The sequence below is a fragment of the Taudactylus pleione genome, unplaced genomic scaffold (assembly GCF_031769625.1).
Source record: "Taudactylus pleione unplaced genomic scaffold, aTauple2 ptg000967l, whole genome shotgun sequence".
In the NCBI taxonomy this organism is placed as follows: domain Eukaryota; kingdom Metazoa; phylum Chordata; class Amphibia; order Anura; family Myobatrachidae; genus Taudactylus; species Taudactylus pleione.
The window spans coordinates 9,926,606-9,947,259 of NW_028285368.1; the positions used below are offsets into that span (position 1 = coordinate 9,926,606).

Here is a 20,654-nt window from a genome sequence, read left to right on the forward strand (position 1 = left end):
CCAGAACCGGCTCAGAGCTTGTTGCTGGTTGTGCTATGTACAGGGGAACCCTACGCATTTTTCCCCCTGTATTTACACAATCAGGACTGGCTATGAAAAGTCCGGGGCTGGTTGTGCTTTTAGGATGGGACCCCACATCATTTTTTTTTAATTCACATTTAACAAGCATTTTACACTAAGATACATGCATGCATCTCACTGATGTATGCATGCATCTGTGTCAATCAGATCTGCTCGTTCTAAAATCATTTGGGGATTTGAAGTTCGATTTTGAGTGGGTTTTGGTGTTCGATTTGTACATGTGCATGCAAAATCAAACATCAAATCACTGTTCAAAATCAAACCAAATCGAATTAGATTTAGAATAGACTTCTAAAATCTAATTTTAGTAAATGTGGGATTTGATGAGGGATTTGTATATTTGATTTGAGGTGAGCTAAATCATACATCAAATCGAATGTAAAATCAAACTTTGTTAAATATACCCCTACATGTGCTATAGCCCTTCACGGGGACATGCTGTGAAGGAGAAAGCAACAGCCCGGAAACTTCCATCAGCCTGTTAAATAAGTACCTTTTCCTGAATCTTTATATCCATATTGAGAACAGCAAATCAACAATTCTCAATGTGAGATGGGTCCTTAACTTTGGATAACAAAAGGTCAGATAACCTCATGGAGGGAGGGAGTACTCTCACCCGTGCTCTTATTTCCATCCTCCACAAGACAAGGAGCCAGGATGTCAGTCAAGGTTTTAAAGATGTTTCTATAGACTGTCTGTGACTCTCTGTATCTCCTCCACCATCACATCACCCAAAGAGTCAAAAGAAGGATCAAGGCCCTCAGCCCAGGTGTTTCCCTCATCTCAGTCTTTCACTCTGATCTTTTATTTGAGAAGTCACTTATCAAAGAGGAGTACCTGACAACTCCCAGAATGTAGTCCCATTTCTTACATATAACCATTTTTCTTCCTTGGTAATGGAGAGAAATTATAGAAAGTACCCCTACCAAACCTACAGGAAGTCGTTGAGGAGCCTGTGCAATGACTCGGAAGGTCATCACATCCTGCAGCTCTGATATGGATCTTGCAAGTGGTACTTTATATCATTCCTCTTAAGAACCAAGGAAGAAAAATGGTTATACAGATACTCCTTCATCTCCGCTTTCAAACTGGAGATCTCCCCACAGTGGTGTCACCCACCCGGGTATCACCCACCGAGTGGTGACACCAAGGTGTGGACTGACACTCCCCCACAGTGACAGGAGCCAGGTGCTGCACTATAGTATTAAGTGCAACACCCGGCTCCTGACACTGTGAGGTAGCTGGCACTGCAACACAAGGCAGTCAGCACCCCCTGCACCCCCCCAGTAATTTTAGGAACAGGACCACGGGGGATCGGGCTGTGAGGCCACGCTCCTTATCTCGAGGCCACACCCCCTTTTTGGGCGCACACAACGTCCCTCCCTGCACCAGGTGACACTGCGGGGAGGGACGCCACTATCTCCTTGCTCAGAAATCAAAAATCCAAGTGTCTTTCTCCAAGCATAGTAGGTATTCTGCTTTTTCAAGTTATTCCTGACTAGGAGTTTACAAAGAAGCTCAGTTCTCTTCTTACATACCTCCCACCACTTCATAATTGTTTTCTTGTGACTGAAAGAAGTCCCTGCAGGACTGTCTAAACTCTTCCTCCCTCAGGAGCTCAGAGTTCAATCGCCAAAGGTCCGCATTTGTGAGGGATTTCTGAAGCACCCAAGTTTACACACAGAAAAAAAGTGATTGGAGAACTGTGCTGGCTTCAGCTCAGGAGTTAGGTTTTTTTGTTAAGAACTCTTTGAAAACTTTATCCTAGTTTTCTGACTACAGTATCTCTATAAATGTTGAAACCCATGAGGTCAGAAAAATGGCAAACATGCAAATTTACCATACCACAGACCAAAAACAAGAAAGTGCTAGCAGTCAGTGTTTATTCTACACATTTTCAAGATAAAAAACTTACAATATATAAAATAGTTTACACTGGCCAGTAATAATACAATACTTGTTATATAATAAAACAAATAAAATTTAAAATTCACATAGTATAACTAATAACTCCAAGAATATCCATGCACAGGAGATGGTAATCTTTTTGTTAATAAAGCAGCAGTCTTTAGTCACAGTCAAACTATTAGTAAACAGATTTTATGTAAGTTAGTTCATTTGCTTAATTGTTTGTATCCCATCCTGACCAGGAGATTAAGTTGGTAAGGAATCATTCAAAGTAGGTTAAATTTAGTTAGGAAAAAGTTACTGTACCACGCCCTTTATGTGAAATATCTGTAGTGCCCTGGTTAAATACCTCCCTGCTGCTAATACAAACCAAAGATGCATCTATCTCCATATGGGCAGGATTCCAAGTAGAGCAAACTTCCAAGGTACATGTAAATATATCCAGCTGGTGTATTTTGTGGTAATAATGCATTTCCCTGCTTCTGCAATCTGTGAATGGCTTCCTCAGGGTGGATAATCAGCCTCTCTAACCATGCTAACTAGATAATAGAGTTGCTTTCTGCCTCCTCTATCTTTTGGCCTATTTACAGTATTAAAATCACCACCAAAGACAATCTGCCTGGTCGGAAAAAAGAATTGTTTTATGTCCTTGAAGAGACATTTCCTGTCCCAGCAGGATTGTGGACAACTTAAGTTTAAGAGTCTGAGGTCATGTGCTTTCAGGTTGATCTCCATAACCATGTAGCTATCTACTTGGAATTCTAAAATACGGTTCATAGTTACCATACCGGTAAAAAGCATTGGCACGCACTGTATGGCTTGGTCACAAGAGACCAATAGGAAGGGTCACTCTTCCACTCATGCTTAGCAAGCCTACCTACTCTGACATCCTGCAAAAATAAACAAATAAACCTTAACTGCGCTGAAAAAAATGGTGATATGATGAGAACGTTTGGACAGAACAGAGGCCACATTAATGGTGGCAAGCCTTATAGGGTGGGTATCCATATTTTAAGGTTATAGAAGTAGGACCTCACTCACCTCCTCTATATTTGGCTGGAATCCTCTAGAAGTATGAACATCTTCAATAACAACTTCTGCTTCAACTGTAGGAGGAAATGCATTTCTGCCACCCCCAATTGTCCTAAAAATAAAGGATCTATAGCAGCAGGACTATAAGGGATTTGGGGATCAGTAGACATGGGAATGGAAAGAACAGAATGGACATGAGAAGTTGGGGACTCAGAGAAGTGGGAGGTGGAGACGAGTTAGGTTGAGGACCTTCCAAAATAGGAAAAGTATCCTCATGACCTATCTGCTCTAAGGACCCTTAACAGGACGGAGAACAGATTTTCCACAGACCCTTTATTTGGAAACCTTTACTGGCATAATCAAAAAGTCTGTAGCACTCTATATAATATACTCCGTTCCTCAGTTTCTGCGAATTCACTTTCCCATGAAGTGGCGTGGGAGGCTGATTTGGGTCCATCACCCAGTGAGGAATCCTGGGGAATTATTAGGGGTAATGTGGCAAATTCTTCCATTTCTAGTTTGATAAAAGAAAACTATAAAATCTATACGAGATGGTACTTGGGGCCTCATTCAGACCCACTCGCAAGCGGGTCGATGGTGGGGCATTGCTCCGGGGCTCACTACAAACGGTGCGGCTGTCGATGCTGATCGACAGCTCGCCCTGTTTTGTAGGTTGGGAGGGGGGGTGGCTGGTCAAATGGAGCTGTTTGTGGGCGGCCCTACTGACATCACTCGTGATGTCAGTAGTGAGCTTCCTGCTCTATTTGAGCAGGAAGCTCGCTGGGGCTTGTGGAAGACAAGACCCTACCACAAGGGTCTCGTCGCAAGCCCGATGGTCGCGATAATCGCGACCATCACCTGGCCACTCGCAAAAGCTGTGGGTGGTCACCCACAACTTAGCGAGCGGCCAGGAGGCTGGGTGAAAAAAAAAGCGGCTGTCCTGATTCAGAGCGAGCGCTCGCTTTTTGCGAGCGCCTCTGAATCAGGCTCTTGGTTCCCACTAGATTGTGTAAGATTTTCCCCTCCTCTTCCCCACTGTACTGGCGGAATTGCGGTCAGCAGGGTGATTTTATACATATTTGGTGGTCCTGTCCCAAAATTATTTATTATTGGAATGAGATAAAGTTCTTATTAGACAATGTATTTTAAATCTCAGTTCCCCTGAGTCCACGGACTGCCCTGTTAGGGATTCCTGTACCTGGGCTGAATTCCTCCTTAAATAAACTTGTTCTTCAAATATTACAGGCCGCAAGGTGTACTCTGGCCAAGTCTTGGAAACAACCTTCCGCGCCGGCGTTACATTTACTACATTCCATTATTTGGTTTATTGCTAATATGGAAAAACTCACCTTCGCTCTTAGGGATCATTCAGATAAATTTAATAAGATTTGGGACCCATGGTTTAATTATGCAGCTACTATTATTCCTAGGTCTTGATACCTTGTCTCTGAATATTATATTGTAGAAATGTTAAGGGGGATTTATGTGTATTGGATGGGTTCCAATATGATATTGTTAAGTACTAGACCCCCCCCCCCCGGTCTCCTAAATACCAAGACATTAAGGGGTTTAGATTCCTTTTTTGAATAAGTTATTGTATATGCATTCAGGTTGGTGGCCCTTCCTCCTTCCCCCTTTTTTTCACTTTTATTTTCTTTTCTCTCTTTTTCTTTTTATTTCTTTCACTTAATACTAATATGAAAATTTAGGGTGAATACTCATTCCTTATTTTTTATTATGGATATGACTTAAATTTTATTGTTGATATCTATAATTCTAGTAATTTAATGTCGATGCTATTGTATTCTCCTTTTCTGAATAAAATTATGGTTAAAAAAAAAGTCTGTAGCACTCATCCCTTCTACTGCTTCATAATCCCCTCAGATTTTCGCTTTTTCATTTCTTTAATACCATTTGGGGGAGAATGAGTCTCCAAATTAGAGTAAGAATCAACCGATATCCTCCTTAATTTCCCCTTCTTCCTTTTCACTAGAAAGGTCTTTTGACTAAAATAATATACTTTAAATCTTCCAAATTGCATTTACCTCTACTCTTTGCCTTCTGTACTTTAAAAGATTTCTCAACTGGCACTGTCCCAGGACCAAGAGGTGTAACTGATAGAGGAAAACATGTCCAACCTAAACTGGGGACACAGGATTTACAGAGAGAGTAGGAGACTACAGGGGTTATAGGGTTTAAGACAAAACTCTTTTTTTTTTCTGAATCATAGATTACCAATTTTTCTTCATTAATTGTTGTTGTGAGAAGCATTAGATATTTGAAAGGATGCCCCACTATATAGAACCACATAATTTGCATCATATGTTCTTACAATCACAAGAAAGAAGACCTACCGGACTACAGATAGAGCTCCTTTGGAAAGTACAGTCCCCACTCAGGTGCCTGAAATCTCCGCACTTATGGCAGGTACGGGGCTAGCCATGATAAAAACACTGTATCCTGTCCTGGGCTATGTATGCAGCAGATGATATGCGTGCTGGCCCTGAACCTGCATTATGCAGTTGCCCTTGTGCAGACTAAGCACTTCCCACATTTCTTTTACCAGTCAAGGTCTAGTTCCTAACACAGAAACTATAACCCTTTTTTGGTGGGTGAATGCATGTGCATCATAATGGCCTTTATGACCTTACAGTAAACTCAAAAAACCTGCAGGCCATTATATGATTGTTACAAGTCCCCGCAGAGACCCCAGAACCAGACCCCGGTACTTACCTTTGCAGGCACTCACCCGCGGCGTCCTTGGCACTCACATAGGGTGGCAGCGACTCCCTCCTCTTCATCTGGCTCTATCCGAATCTCCTCTACAGCACCCGCAGTCTGCTCCAACTCCGGCATCTGTGGGGTTAGACGGCAGTGCTCCGGTCCAAGGGCACGACAATGTTGGATTGCCCACTTGACTCCGCCTCCACCAATCAGCATTCAGCAGCCTAAATAAAAGGATTCCTGCTACAGCAAATAGTTGCCAGTGCAACAGGACTCTTAGCTTAGTCTAGTGAGCTCCCCTAGTGTGCTCCATACAGCGTTCTAGCTGACTTTTTCTTATAACTTATTGTTGTGTGCATTCAACCATCCTCCATTATACCTGGAGTCCAGTTAATCTCCGGTCCTAGCCGGAATACCAGCCGTCCTCCATTACACCTGGAGTCCAGTTACCCCCGGTCCAAACCGGAGTTCCAGCCATCCTCCATTATACCTGGAGTCCAGTACTCTCTGGCCCTAGCTGGCATACCAACCGTCCTCCATTATACCTGGAGTCCAGTTACTCTCTGGTCCTAGCCAGAGTACCAGTCGTCCCTCAAGTTACACTCGTAGGATCTTTCTGTCTATTTGTTCCTTCATGTGCAGGAACTTCATTAGACCCAGCCTTCTTCAGCGAGCACCTGTGTCTAACCAAACAGATCCAAGACCCAGCCCGGGAACACAGCCTCAATCCCCTTCGGCTGTGATAATGATATAAAGCTTAGATCAAATTCTACAGTTTTCACTGAATGGATGCATTCAATTTCTAGGCCTTATGCCTATAGATAAAAATACTCTGCAGCAGCTTCCATCCCCAGCCCGGGGGGGGGGGGGTTATCATTCCAGGACCACTACTGGTTTCTTTGTACCGGTAAGCACTTCCATTTCATCACAATTTTGGGTCCTGGATCGTCAGTATGAATATCTGCAACTCAGAGATTATGTAGCACCTATGCCTTTCACCATGCCTGCCGCTAGATCCATAGTCTCCTTTGCACCCATCACCTCCGGTACTATCTCTTCCAGTCCAGCCTTCTTGGAAGCCGCCTCCAACTTTTGCTGTCAAATCTTCTTATACAATGGGTGCTGATATTCATCTACTACACTGGAGCTTCTGTGGCTGTTCACATTCTGGATCAGCTTCTTCAGGTAGAAATTCGCGATTTATTTAATTTTGTTTCCATGAAAATTATTTCTTTTGTCTTATCCAATCGCTCCTGCTTGTGTGAGCTGTTTCGTTTTTCTTCTGTACTGTGATTAATACTTTCAGCTTACAAACTTAATCCTCTAGAAAGTGATATTTAGACTCTGCATCTCTATGGCTCAATTCCACACTACTGCCATCTTCCATCTATGCAGTCATGTCACCCTCCACAGGGGTTCCAGTCTCCGCAACGGGCATTGTAGCTTGCACTTGATCCTGGTTAGCGTCACAAGGCTCTACCACCCCATGAGTTCCATCACTCATGGGCTGCACTGTTATATCCAATGCATCAGGACAAACGCTGTTACATGCTGCCTGTTCCTTCGCACAGAATCAGAGAAACAATTCAATATTAATCTAGTGTCTGATGGACTTCAAGACATTGTTTAAAAATATTGCATGTCTACAGATGTGTCCTTACTAAGCTTTTCTAAAATCGTACCAGAAAATCTCCTATCTCTCGCCACATTGATGGATACAGTAGCGCACCTTGTGATCGGCTGTTTGTAATGTCTGAGCTCTCTGAAAAGGTTGATGTTTGTCTTTATAATGTTTGTCTTATAAATATATAACAAAATTGCTTCAATTCTGTTAAAATAGCTAAAATTGGCAAAATATTAGCATAAAGTAGCAAAGTGCATTAAGACCACTCAACTTGCTGTTTTTACATAAGACTAACAATGCAGCTAAACGTGAAAACTCATGTTGTAGATATAATGCAGTGCTCTATGATATGGCAAACAGTGTATGACATGATTTTCCATTTTTAGCTGCATTGTCAGTCTTGTGGAGAGACTGCAACATTGACTTTCATATTGTTCTTTGCTTGTTTTTCACTAGTTTTCTACATCTGCTTTGCTAATCTATTTTTATGCATCTGTATCAGCTCAAATAGCATTCAACTGATGTTATTATAACAAGTGGAGTGATATTCCAGCATATATTGGTTAATGTTATTACTCAAAACAAGCATAAATATATAGCTCAGAGAGTTCCAGATCTCTCAGCTGCTGGATTTCTAATTATGCTGCTCAAGAAAGAGCATATAACAACTAGGTATGCATACATTGGCAACAATAAATACAATAATTCATATATGGCTCAGATTTTAAAAGTGGATAAAAGTAGTAAACACTGTACTGCCAATTTAGAAATCCTTGACTCGTTTCTCTGCCTGTATTAGCAATCAGCGGTTTCCTAGGATTTGCTGTTTTCTCTCTTCCCCCATATGTTTCTTACTGAAATCTCCTCTTCATACCCATTGTGGATTGTATCCAGAGATGGAGTTTTCCATCATGTATGGTGCTTAGTATCTTGTGACTAATTTTGTTCTAAAAATAATATATTTATCAGTTGAATGTGTTCTAAATGATCGAAACATTGTACGGTAAATCTATTAGTTGTGACATGTGTTTCCATTTCCTTTTCTTTGTTCACTTTGTGTCCTTTTAGGGATTTATAAACCCATCTGTACAATAACTGAATGTGTATGATATTATGGAGGGCATAAGGACCCAATGCAAAATGCATTTTCTGTAGAGAGCATTGACTTTCCCAAATATCAGAATTATCTTTATATACTTGCGCTGGCTCTGCAGATCTATCCTGCGTTATCATAACATAAGCTTTACATAGATGTCATTGACTGGAATAATCTGAACACTGTATCACAGAATGATATTATTTCTTGCATATTCTCTGTGTACATAATTATAGGACAGCAAAATAAATCAGTGTGTGATTACTCAGTGCTACAAGATCACCATGTCCACTTACTGACTTGAATTTATTTTTAATTTGGTAATTTTAAATATATCAGTAAAAAGGAAAAACGTATGTCGCGGTCCTGCGAGCCGACCCTCAAGATACGCCAATCTGAGAATCGCCGCCCGTGACTTTTACAGGTTACCTCAACACGTGTGGTTCACTAAACCTGGTAACTGCCACCAACAGAAGAAATCTGTAATGCTAAAGCGCATAAAGTGAGCTTCTGCTCTCACCTGCATACACAATTGTCAATACTTAGAAAAATAGGTAACCTGAGCCATATCAGGCCTTTGGTAATAAAAACTCAGATCCAGAACTAGAATTAAGGTTTAATTCAAGAATATCTTCAAAGCTTATGTACAAAGAGTTACAAAGAATATAATAAGGTTAAAGAGAATAACACTGTTACTTACAATTTCCAGAAAATAAAATAACAAATTGGAGAAGCAAACCACTCAAACCACGTTGGATTAAATGGTTCTGGGATGAGGCCTTCCCAGTGATGAATTAGGGATCATCTGTATCTTTCGATAGCCTCACACAGAAGGGCCAGGGTTGAGTCACATATTTATGCCTGCTTTTCCAGGCACCCCCTCACCCCCCTCCCTTTTCAGCTCAGAGTGGATTGTCCAGCTGGCTGAAGCTCAGGGTTTCCTGGACACATGAGCAGGGGTTCTTTAATTATACATTCAGCTCTTTTTGAAGTTGGGAAGCTGTCCATTAACGTGCACAGCGACTTAAGTGACGAAATCCACACATCTAGAGACTGAGTGTCTCGCTGTATCAACATCCATTCTTTAATCACTGTCCCCAAACCGAACACAGGCGCTTGATGACTGTTTTAGCAAGGGTCTGGTCAGCGGTCATATAATTCCAGAGACATATTTCTTTTATGCCATATACAGTTTATGTCTGTTCAGAAAGACAGACTTTCCTATAACCTTGCTTAGATTACACAGATCCTAGTTCAAAGCATTTTAACATACAAACATGCTACACAAATGGACAAAGGAAATTTACATGTTTTTACCAACACAATATCATGTGCAGTTATGCCCATGCTGATGTGAAACGAGCTTTTCCGCTACAATGTATACAGTTACTTTTTGGCTTAACTAAGCGCATTACACATTTATGTCCTGACCCATTTGAAATACACAACTTGCATCTGTAACTTAACATCGATGGTTTTAGAAATTAAGGTATTTAATTTTGATGCTCTGCGTCAAGCATGTCAATGGCAACAACTATCTACAGTATACATTATGAGCCTTATTATGTTTGCACTTAACATGGTTAGCCCTCCTAGAGAAAGTGGTATCTGATTCTCCAGACAAGTCATGTAGCATAATTTCCATCTCCATCCCTAAATGGCACCGTGCAGCCGGGATCACTGCTGCAGCGTCGCTGAAGCGTCCTTTAGACACTGCAGACAGGCACCCTGCAGTCTGAAGAATGCTAAAAAGTGTTGGAAACGCTGGTCAATATAAAATGCATTTATTACATGAAAAGGAAAAATAAATGTATAAAAATAATATGATGAAAGACAATAAGATAAAAACAGCAGCTATATTTTGCACCAAAAAATATATATGTACTGTATCTAATCATGCTATAATAATATTGATGTACACATAAATAAGAAATTAATAAATTAAAAAAATTAAAATAGAAACTGCATAAAAAATACTCAGAAGAAATTAAAGTGCATCAATTGGCCAATAAGCACAAAGCTATATATCTAGTTTCAGCTGTCACATAAGTACTAACAAAACAAATCAATTACAGAAAGAATAACAATTTTGACAATATTAAAGTATGTGTCTATTTGTAGACATGTTGCAACCTTCTTAGGAAAAAACAGTCTTAATGTTCCAATTAAGCAGTTGTAGCAGCGTGTCCATGTGCTTATGAAAACTCATGCAAGCATAGTCAGTGAGGTCAAGATTGTGAGTTATCCACTGTATTTAAATAGCACAAAGACAATCAGATATTTATAGATTAAATGTTCCAGCTTAAAATAGCATGAGCTGTGGATTTATTGGGCATGGGTGGCATAGAGAGTAAATGAGAAAAAAGGCATGCATGCACAAAAATTACTATCCAAAGTCTCGCTCCCTTGTGGAATCCCTTGTATGTAATTAGCACTCAAATCATATTGTTTTAAAACACAGCATATTTTACCAATCCATCACGTTGCGATGCTCAATAGCCAGCATACTTTACAGCACCAATGTGGGTAACTGCTGGAGACAGTGCTGGGATGAAACCAGGGACTACTCAGTATCACGCCAACCCTCTTTTGCTTGACCCTCTCCAAAGGTGGGCACTTATTACGTGTTTCTCCGCCTCTCAGGCCCGTCAGCGGCTTCCTTAAGTATGTGATTTTTTTCTGTAATTGATTGTTTTGTTAGTGCTTATGTGACAGTTGAAATTAGATGTATAGCTTTGTGCTTATTGGCCAATCAATGCACTTTAATTTCATCATATTATTTTTATAAATATTTTTTATTTTCATGTAATAAATGCATTTTTAATTGACCAGCGCCTCCAACACTTTTTAGCATTCTTTGGTTGCAATTTGTTGGGGATCCAATATTTCCCCACCAGTGTAGGGGCTGCTATCAATTGATTTTTGAATTTGAGCACTATAGATTGATAGATATAGTTATCCAGTAGGCCAGTGCCAGATTGTTTGTGTCTTTTGGTACCCTGCAGTCTGTGCAGCTGATCTGGAGCATCCTCAGGATGCTCCAAGTCAGCGTTGCACTTACCAGTGTTGCTGGCTCCGCTCAACTTCATGAGGTAGAGCACTAAGGGGGAGGGCCAGCAATGGGTGTATTTAAGCCCTGTTTCAGCTCTGGTTCTGTCTATGTTAGTTTGGAATTATCTGACAATGTTGTTGGTACCAGTCATCTGAAACCTTGGCTGCAGTATGTTCTCCGCATCCATGGATTTAAAATCCTCCAAGGTTCCATTACGTTGGGAATTAACCTTGTAAGATGTATACTGACCTTGCAGCTTAAATGGACTGACAACGAAGGCAAAATTAGAAGTCTACAATGTTCTTATAGTGACCAATCATTACAAAATATGCTTATGCCCTCCCAATCTGTCTCAAGATCATGTGGAAGTGATGTGGACCATCACGGTGGTAAAAACACTAGAGTAATAATCCTAAACACAAAGGATTTTCAAAAGAAGCCCATGCAGGATAGCTAGGTTAACAGTTGAAAAGCCTGATTTTTCGAGTCATGGGCACGGACAGAGTGGAAGTATGTTAAAGAGGACAATAGAATGCTTAGCGCACAAGGTAACTGAAGGTAGAGATAAGGGATCAGGGCAGTTATGACAGTATATGACCTGTTAAGCAGACCAGGGTCAGTACAGGTTTGTAGACAGAATAGGATCAGCCGTCACAGGCAAACCAAGTTGTAAACCTATAACAGAAACAATAGAGACCAGGAACACTTTCAGTTTGGTTAAAAATAAAATCTGGAATGGAATAATTCAGTAACCTTGGTTTAAGCCCAGTCAGACAGTGACAAACAAACATGTGGTATGACTTTGAAATTAAACGTATACAGTACATGATATACCTACTATGCAGAAAGCCCTAAAGCTACAGTGACATTGCAACAGTACCTCATGTATTATTAGATGTGTTCAGGTGTGATATACAGTACCAGAATGGTTTATTATTAGTTTTTATATTTGTCTATTATTCGTTTATTGTAAGAAAATTATTTCTTTACAATCTCGGTCGCACAGTAATTTTTTCAATATCATGGTTGTACTGTATGCTGCTTTGTTGTCATTGTTTCTATGTTATTTTGGTTTTGTTATGACTTGTCAATATTTATAATGTTCACAATCCTAATGTAATCTCCAGAATGTCGATAGGTACACACACGCAGTCAGAGCAAACATGTATCAATCATGATCATACACCAAAATTTGCACCTGCTTTATATAATTTCAAAATGTACACAAAGCTAAAGAAATTTATGATTGATCTAGCTATAAATAAGATGCATCTGATCCGCCTCTCCAAGCACACGGTGTTAGAGCAGCAATTTATGTATACAGTAACTAAATAAGGATGTAAGTTGTGCACAGCTATAAATTAAAGCTCTAAATGTTTAATATTAATGCTCATGTGTATGGTTTTATTAATGTGCACTCACCTCAATGTCCCATTCACAGGTGAGTGTTGCTTTTATCAGTACATTGCTTACAGCTTGGATCTGCCACACAGGTTTATCCAGTCTTAATCAAGACAAAAAGCTTAGGCCCTCATTCAGAGCCACTCGCAAACAGCAGTACGCTTGTTGCGTTCCGATGTTGACTAACCGCGCATGCGTCGGTGTTACACTGCGCATGTGCGTACGGCAGATTGCGAGCTTTTTTTCTCTCGTTCCTAAAATAGCGTACAGGAAGTGACATGTCAAATGTGATTGACAGAACAGGGCGTTTTTGGGTGTTGACGGGGGTGGAGATGGAAAAACGCAGGCGTGGCGAGGCGTTTTTGGGGCGTACATACATTAGCAGATGCGAACGTCAAATGTGTTCGGACCGTCACATACGTCACTGGAACATCCTCTTTCCCTTTAAAATGCTCGCACAGTTTAGGGTCTGGATTACTCGACCACATTGGCGATGGCCTTCTCCTCCGTCCCGGGACTCCATGATGTTGCAGCGATTAATCGCGGGTGGTCACAAAAGCAATTAGTGTTGTATTGAAAACCGGCTTGGTATGTGTTTGGAAAGCAGTTTATTGGGATAGCACAAAACCGTACGCAGGTGGAAATCATACCTGCTAATGTCAGGATTACACAATCAATTGGCGTACATTTTTTGGGGTTTTTTTTGGCCTCAATTTGTTGTTTATGGCCTATTGTGACAATAATGTCATCATGTTTTAATTAGCTCCCCCTTTTTTTTTTAATGTGGAATTTGCATCGTTATGTGATTTTTTAAACGTTCCTTCAAGAGGCCTTTTTTTTATACAAATGAAATGGTTTTTTGTGTCCTTTTTTGCCTTTAGGGCCAGGATTAAATGTAACCCATTTGTACAATAATGTCACAATACAATGTCAGATTTTTTTCATAAATTTATTGTTTAAACACAAACCAATTGGCATAATATATATATTTTTTTTTTTCTGCCAAAGATACTTTTTATCAAAAATAAATACTCAATAACTGATAACATAAACGTACAAAAATAACTTAAAAACATTTCACAAGAAAGGAGAGGGAAGTTTTGACCAGAAAGGAATATGAGCCAAGCACAGAAGGAGTGTGGGAAAAGTCGCCATTGCTGTCACCGTTTTTTCGCCCGTTTGGATGGGGGAGGGTGGGCGCCAGACCGGGTCCGGGATGCCATCGGGCTGGCCTGTCCAGAGGCAGATGTTGTGGCCTCTGGACTAGGCACAGGGCTAGGCACATTTGGAGGATTGGCTGATGTTGTGCCAGAGGTGGAGGATCCTGATGTTCCGGCAGGAAGGGAGGTCGGCTCCACCATGTGCTGGCGAACGAGCTGCTCCAGGGCATCGGCGATGCGGATGTTGGCCCTGGTATTTTCCGCCAGGGCCTGACCAATGGTCACGTTGGCTGCAGCATTTTGCTCCAGGGCCTCAGCCACCCGTATCAGACTGGCGTCCATCCTCTGCAGAATCTCCGTATGGAAATCCGATTTGAAATTGAGTTCTGTGAGGAGGCCCACTGCCTGCGAGGGGGCACGCCCTGGACTGGCTTCTGCAGGGTCCTCAGCCGGATGTACTGGTTCCTCCCCTGCAGAGCCAGCAGAAATTCTGCGGCCAAGGCTTCCCTCTGGAGCAGACTCATCCGCCTGTGTCTCTGTTTGAAAAATGAGAAAAGAGTCACATTAGAATCTACATATTGGCACAATAGCATTTCAGAGTTGGTGACATCACAATACTTACCTGGGCCAACATGAGGAGCCGCAAAGTCTGGCATGTCCGTATCCATGTTGGACACGCCAAACACCTCCACAGGCTGCACACACCCCTGTGCCAGCTCTTCTAAATCCGTCAACTCCAATGACACAGGGGTGGGACCCCCACCTGTCCCCCTTGCATGCCTAGCCCTGTCCGCGAGTTTTTGCTTTAGGCGATATTTGAAGTCGCCCCATCTGTGGGGAAAAATGGAAGCCATTATCCTTTCGTTTAAAATGGGGTTTGTTTTTAGGGGGGGCAAGGGTTTACTTATCGCCGTTTGACATCCCGGGCTAGACGGACATAATCACCCACTCTATTGACAGCAACGGCTACCTCTTCCCACATTCTCCACTTCTGGCTTAGACTCATATTCCTGTCTGCCTGTGGCAGGATGTCCACACACTTCTGGATCAAAACCTCCATCTCCTTTCTTGTGAAATGTGGCTGCCTTTTTTTTTTGCCCGCTTTGGCCGGAATACTGGGCCCAGCAGCCTCTTCCATGTCATCCTCCTCACCTATTTGTGTAAATTTACAGAATTCACAAAATCACAACTTGCCTAATCTTATGTTTCAAATTAATCGTTGATAGAAAATGCATGAAAGACTTACCGCCTGACTCTTGTGCATTTTTTCCCTGGTCTGTCGCCATGTCTGAGGTCCAAACAAGAAATACACCAGAATTTGAATGTGTTTTCGTGACGTATTTATACATGCGTCCTTATTTTGCGGCCGCATCATTGATTGTGCGGCCCTATGATCCCTCCTTAATTTGTGCGGGAAACGAAACACTATTTATGGCTTGGTGTGTCTCAAGTCGAGGTGGCGTTTTTGGATTGTTGGAGGTTATCTTGGCTGGAGTTTATTGATTGCGTAGAAAGGAGTTGGAGGTTGGAGATTCGTTTGTTGGATAGATTTGCGTTTTTTTTTCCGTTATCTTTGTTGGTTTATATTTTTGGGACCTCGTTTGTTGATTTGGTAAGTTTTGTGAAGTCTAACTTTTGTTCAATTGTTGTTTCATTGTGTTTCGTATATTTTGTAATTTTTGGATCCCTAATTTCTTCTATTTTAGATTTTGTTTATTTTCGACCCCAAAGACCTTTTGATTTTGCATCTTAGATATTTGCTCTTGGTAAGTCCATTTTTTATCTTGTATTAGCGAACTAATTAGCGCATTTTTAGTAGTTACTCTTGTGACCTGTATTAGCGAACTAAATAGCACATTTTTAGTAGTTACTCTTGTGACTTGTATTAGCGAACTAATTAGCGCATTTTTAGTAGTTACTCTTGTGACTTGTATTAGCGAACTAATTAGCGCATTTTTAGTAGTTACTCTTGTGACTTGTATTAGCGAACTAATTAGCGCATTTTTAGTAGTTACTCTTGTGACTTGTATTAGCGAACTAATTAGCGCATTTTTAGTAGTTACTCTTGTGACTTGTATTAGCGAACTAATTAGCGCATTTTTAGTAGTTACTCTTGTGACTTGTATTAGCGAACTAATTAGCGCATTTTAAACAGCTTAATAATCATTCTAACTTTTTGGTGGTTTAGCTTTCGCTTTTTGAGCCAACATTTCGACCCGTTTTGATGTACTGTGTTAAATGTCGCTTTGCGGTTTTGCTAAATGGGTGTTTGGCATATTTGAACTTTGGTCTAGCACAAAATGTATCAACAAAAATGCACAGAGTGAAATGTGTCAAGTAATTTTGTTGTTTATTTTCAGTTTGGACGTTTCATGACAATACCCTGGCATGTAAGCAGCAATGGATGGTATCATCAAGCTAAGTTGTTTTAATATCGTTTTGGGGTGGGTCAAAAGCCTTACTTTGAAATTTTTGAATTTCAGGTTGATCTGGGGCGGATTGTTCTGGCCATGCTCCCGGAAGCCGACCAACCTCAATCTCATCCCAGGCGTAGGCATCGTAGGCATGCAAGGCCCCAGATATTTCGAACACGTGTCACCCTTTTTGGAATGCCCGATGATGAGGTTTTAAGACGCTACCGTCTACCTCCCAAAATCATCATAGACACTCTCTCATTAATAGAAAGTGATCTTGAGCGGCAAATTGACAGTCCAACAGCAATACCACCACTGACGCAATTTATGGCGGTGTTACATTTCTGTGCCTCAGGATCGTTTCAAACAACGGTGGGAATAGTGGCGGGCATCTCCCAATCCTCCTTTTCCCGGATCCTGAGGGCAGTGATGGAGGCACTTTTCAAGCACCTCCATCATTTTATTCAAATGCCTTGGGATATGGGTGCCCTTAGTGTGGCCAAGGCCAATTTTTACCAAATAGCTGGCTTCCCACACATCATAGGGGTTGTGGATGGTACTCAGATACCACTTCAGCCTCCAGCACGGCTGGAGGCAATATTTAGAAACAGGAAACACTATCACTTCCTGAATGTAATGGTGGTATGTGATGCCTCCCTCCAGATCCTGTCCCTGAATGCTAAGTTACCAGGAAGTGCACATGACTCCTTCGTCATCCGGCAATCAGGGATATGGCAGAAATTAACCAACCTACAAGCTGGTGATGCGTGGCTTCTGGGTAAGTGGAGACCTTTAGTACATAACAATGTTAAGCTTGATACACAGTGTTCCTGATGTTGTCTCTTATTTTTCACAGGAGACAGTGGATACCCTTGCATGTCCTGGCTGCTCACTCCTTATTTGGCTCCCACACCAGGCCCACAAAGTGAGTATAATTCCGCACTTACAGCCACCAGGCAAGTGGTGGAGCGCTGTATCGGCCTTTTAAAAGGCCGATTCAGATGCCTCCACCGCTCTGGTGGCGAGCTCATGTATTTGCCGGATATGGTGTCGAAAATTGTGGTCCTGTGTGGGATATTTCACAACATCGCCATAAGGAGTGGTGTCCCAATGCAGCCAGAGGATGCCTTACCTGAGGATGGCCCCCCCGAGGTTGGTCGGAGGTCAGTATGTGGGGGGGCCATACGCGATGATGTGGTGGCCAGATTTTTTAGGTAAGTTTGACCCAAACTACAGTGTTTATACCTAATGTGTTTGTGTTTGTTTGCGAACATCTAATTTATTTTATTTTTTTTCACCATCTTCTGTTTGTTCACATAATCTTTGCCACTCCAACGCTCACTACTTCCTGCTACCCTTACCAAACCTGGATCTGGTGATTTTGGCCATATATTCTGGAACCCATATCGCAACGCCATGTTTGTGGAATCATGTTGGCATGGTCCTTCGTCAACCAGTTCTTGATTGTTTTTTTTAATTAAATATTTTATTTGTATGTGTTGTATTTGAGATTATCACTGTTTTTTTTTTTTGGGACTGACCACTTTGATTTCTCATTTATGTTGTGAATAAATGTTTGGAGAGTGAAATGGTCTTCCTTTTTTTGGACGTTAACAGCAAGTGTAACCAGGTTAACACACCTTACATATGACTAAGGGGTAATCCAGTACTGACACCAGTTGATGTAAACTGAAATATGTTTGCAGGTTCCCAACCCACACCAAAAGGAAGCCTGTCCAAACCTTTGGATTTTGAAGATTGGCCTAAGCAGCTTGCACACCAACTAGGAACCTGTAAAATGTCGAAATATCTAATTGACACTACACCCAAAAAGGGAAATTACATTGTTACTGTTATGTGTTTCTTGTGGCTGTTTAACGTACAAATACAAAATACAATCTAACTTTTAAAAAAGGGAAATCCTTGCAGGAACAGTCTACTTATGTCAGGGAAAACTATTTTTGTTTTTGAAAAAAAGAATGAGCCAGAACGTATATTAGAACTACAAAATTTATTTACAAAACGAAAATAAACAAAAAAAACTACTGGCGAAGAATGCCAGACAGCCGGTCAAGGCCCACAAGAATGCCAATGACATGTTGGCGCATCTGGCCAACACAATCGTCCACCTCTTGTCGACGCCTCTGTTCCTCTGTGGGTGAGAAAAGTGTGTGGATTAATAAAACAATAGGGAATCCACATTAAAAAAACCAAAACACAACGAAATCACTCCTAAACCGAAAAAAAAAAAACCAAAACAAAAAGGGGGTGCTGCCAAAAATACAAGGCCTATGTACAAATTCACACAGGTGTGATATGTGTATGTTGAAATCAGCAGGAAGAGGTAAAGGCAAACTGCTAAATCACCAAAAGTAAACCAAACAAGCACGAATAAAGGCACGACACATGATTACATACAAACAGTTTGTGGTTAAAAAAAATGAGAAAGAAAAACATACCGGGAGCCAAAACGGGAGCTCCGGAAGTCCCTCCATGTTCCTCCTCGGAGGAGCCTTCATTCCCCAAAGAACGGGGAGGGGTAATGATGGACTCCGGGGAGGGGGTAATTGGAAGAGGGGTGGGTGGAGGAGAGGGGGAAGTGGGACGGAAGGGAAGGAGGCCCGACAGTTCCGGGAGAGGGTCTGGGAAGGCTGGGGAGGAGTGGGGTATAGGGGAAATATTTGGGGTGGAGTGTTGGCTGGGGGTTGGCGATAGTGGCCGGGAACGCCGTCTGGCCGGACGGTGACGGCGTAGTCTTGGCTGTCCTCCTAAAATATGTCAAACAAATTGAGGTTAGTTTCTGGGCAAATCCGGGGCCCAAATAAAAAAAAAAAAACCACCAACAAAAAACATGCAAATAGGAGTAGAATGAAAAAAACAGAAATAGAGGGAAAACAAGCACACGCTGATATGAGGACAAATAATTAATAGGACAGACAGGAAAACATGCACACGCAGATATGAGGACAAATAATTAATAGGACAGACAGGAAAACATGCACACGCAGATATGAGGACAAATAATTAATAGGACAGACAGGAAAACATGCACACGCAGATATGAGGACAAATAATTAATAGGACAGACAGGAAAACATGCACACGCAGATATGAGGACAAATAATTAATAGGACAGACAGGAAAACATGCACACGCAGATATGAGGACAAATAATTAATAGGACAGACAGGAAAACATGCACACGCAGATATGAGGACAAATAATTAATAGGACAGACAGGAAAACATGCACACGCAGATATGAGGACAAATAATTAATAGGACAGACAGGAAAACATGCACACGCAGTTTGCCCCACAAACACACACATGAAAACCACAATACATAACACTTACTTTCAAGGATCTGCATGCGAAAGCATGCCAGCAAGCGGGGCGTTCGCCGTTGCAGGTCTGACCACCTGCGCTCCAGCTGCCCGATGTTGCGGCGTGAACCCAACGACCGCAGGCGGGACCGTGCCTCCGTATACGCAGAGCGCTTCTGCCGGTTGGTGATGGGTGGAGGCTGGCTGGTGATCCGGCGATCCATCACCTCCGTAAGCACCAGCAGCTCGCGCCTGGTGAATGCGGAGGCTCTCATGATGGCAATGGAGTTTTTCATACAAAACATTTTTGATAAAGTGTGCAAAAAATTTCTGATTGGCTAATGTATTTTGGAAATTAACAGGAGCAATTTTATTGGTTAGTGTATGAGTCATGTGTTCAACAGGGCCAGAAATCTCTGGAGAGTTATGATAGGCTTGATGCAGTGACATGCGTTTGCAAATTTAAATAAAGAAATGAACCCCGGAAAATATGCGGGGATCCACAGCAATAGAACAATTGTTTAATTGTGGTTCACATGTTTTTTGAACAATAAAAGCGAATGTTCCATCCGTACGTATTCTGCGGGTAAACACAAACACGGACAAGAGTAAAGTTTCTTGCATTGTGTTGAAAAAAAACAAACAATTAAGCTAATTGATACATTGATTGGCATGATACGATTGAGGGAGGTAGGCAGAATAAAGGAGCAGGTAATCGACATCTGACAAGGCCACTTCCGGTTTCACTTGTGCGTGCGTTCCCTTCAAGCCATTTCGGGGATGTACGCTCGCTATTTCGCACGCTCGTTAGTTAGAGGAGGGGTCGCCTGAGTTTAGG

The 20,654-nt window shown here is 41.7% G+C and overlaps 1 protein-coding gene across 1 annotated transcript in view; it reads left to right on the forward strand.

The window, feature by feature from the left end:
• Window positions 1–20,654, forward strand: part of SHOC1 (shortage in chiasmata 1) — a 420,839-nt gene that overhangs the window by 103,517 nt on the left and 296,668 nt on the right. The gene's annotated exons all lie outside the window — the stretch shown is intronic.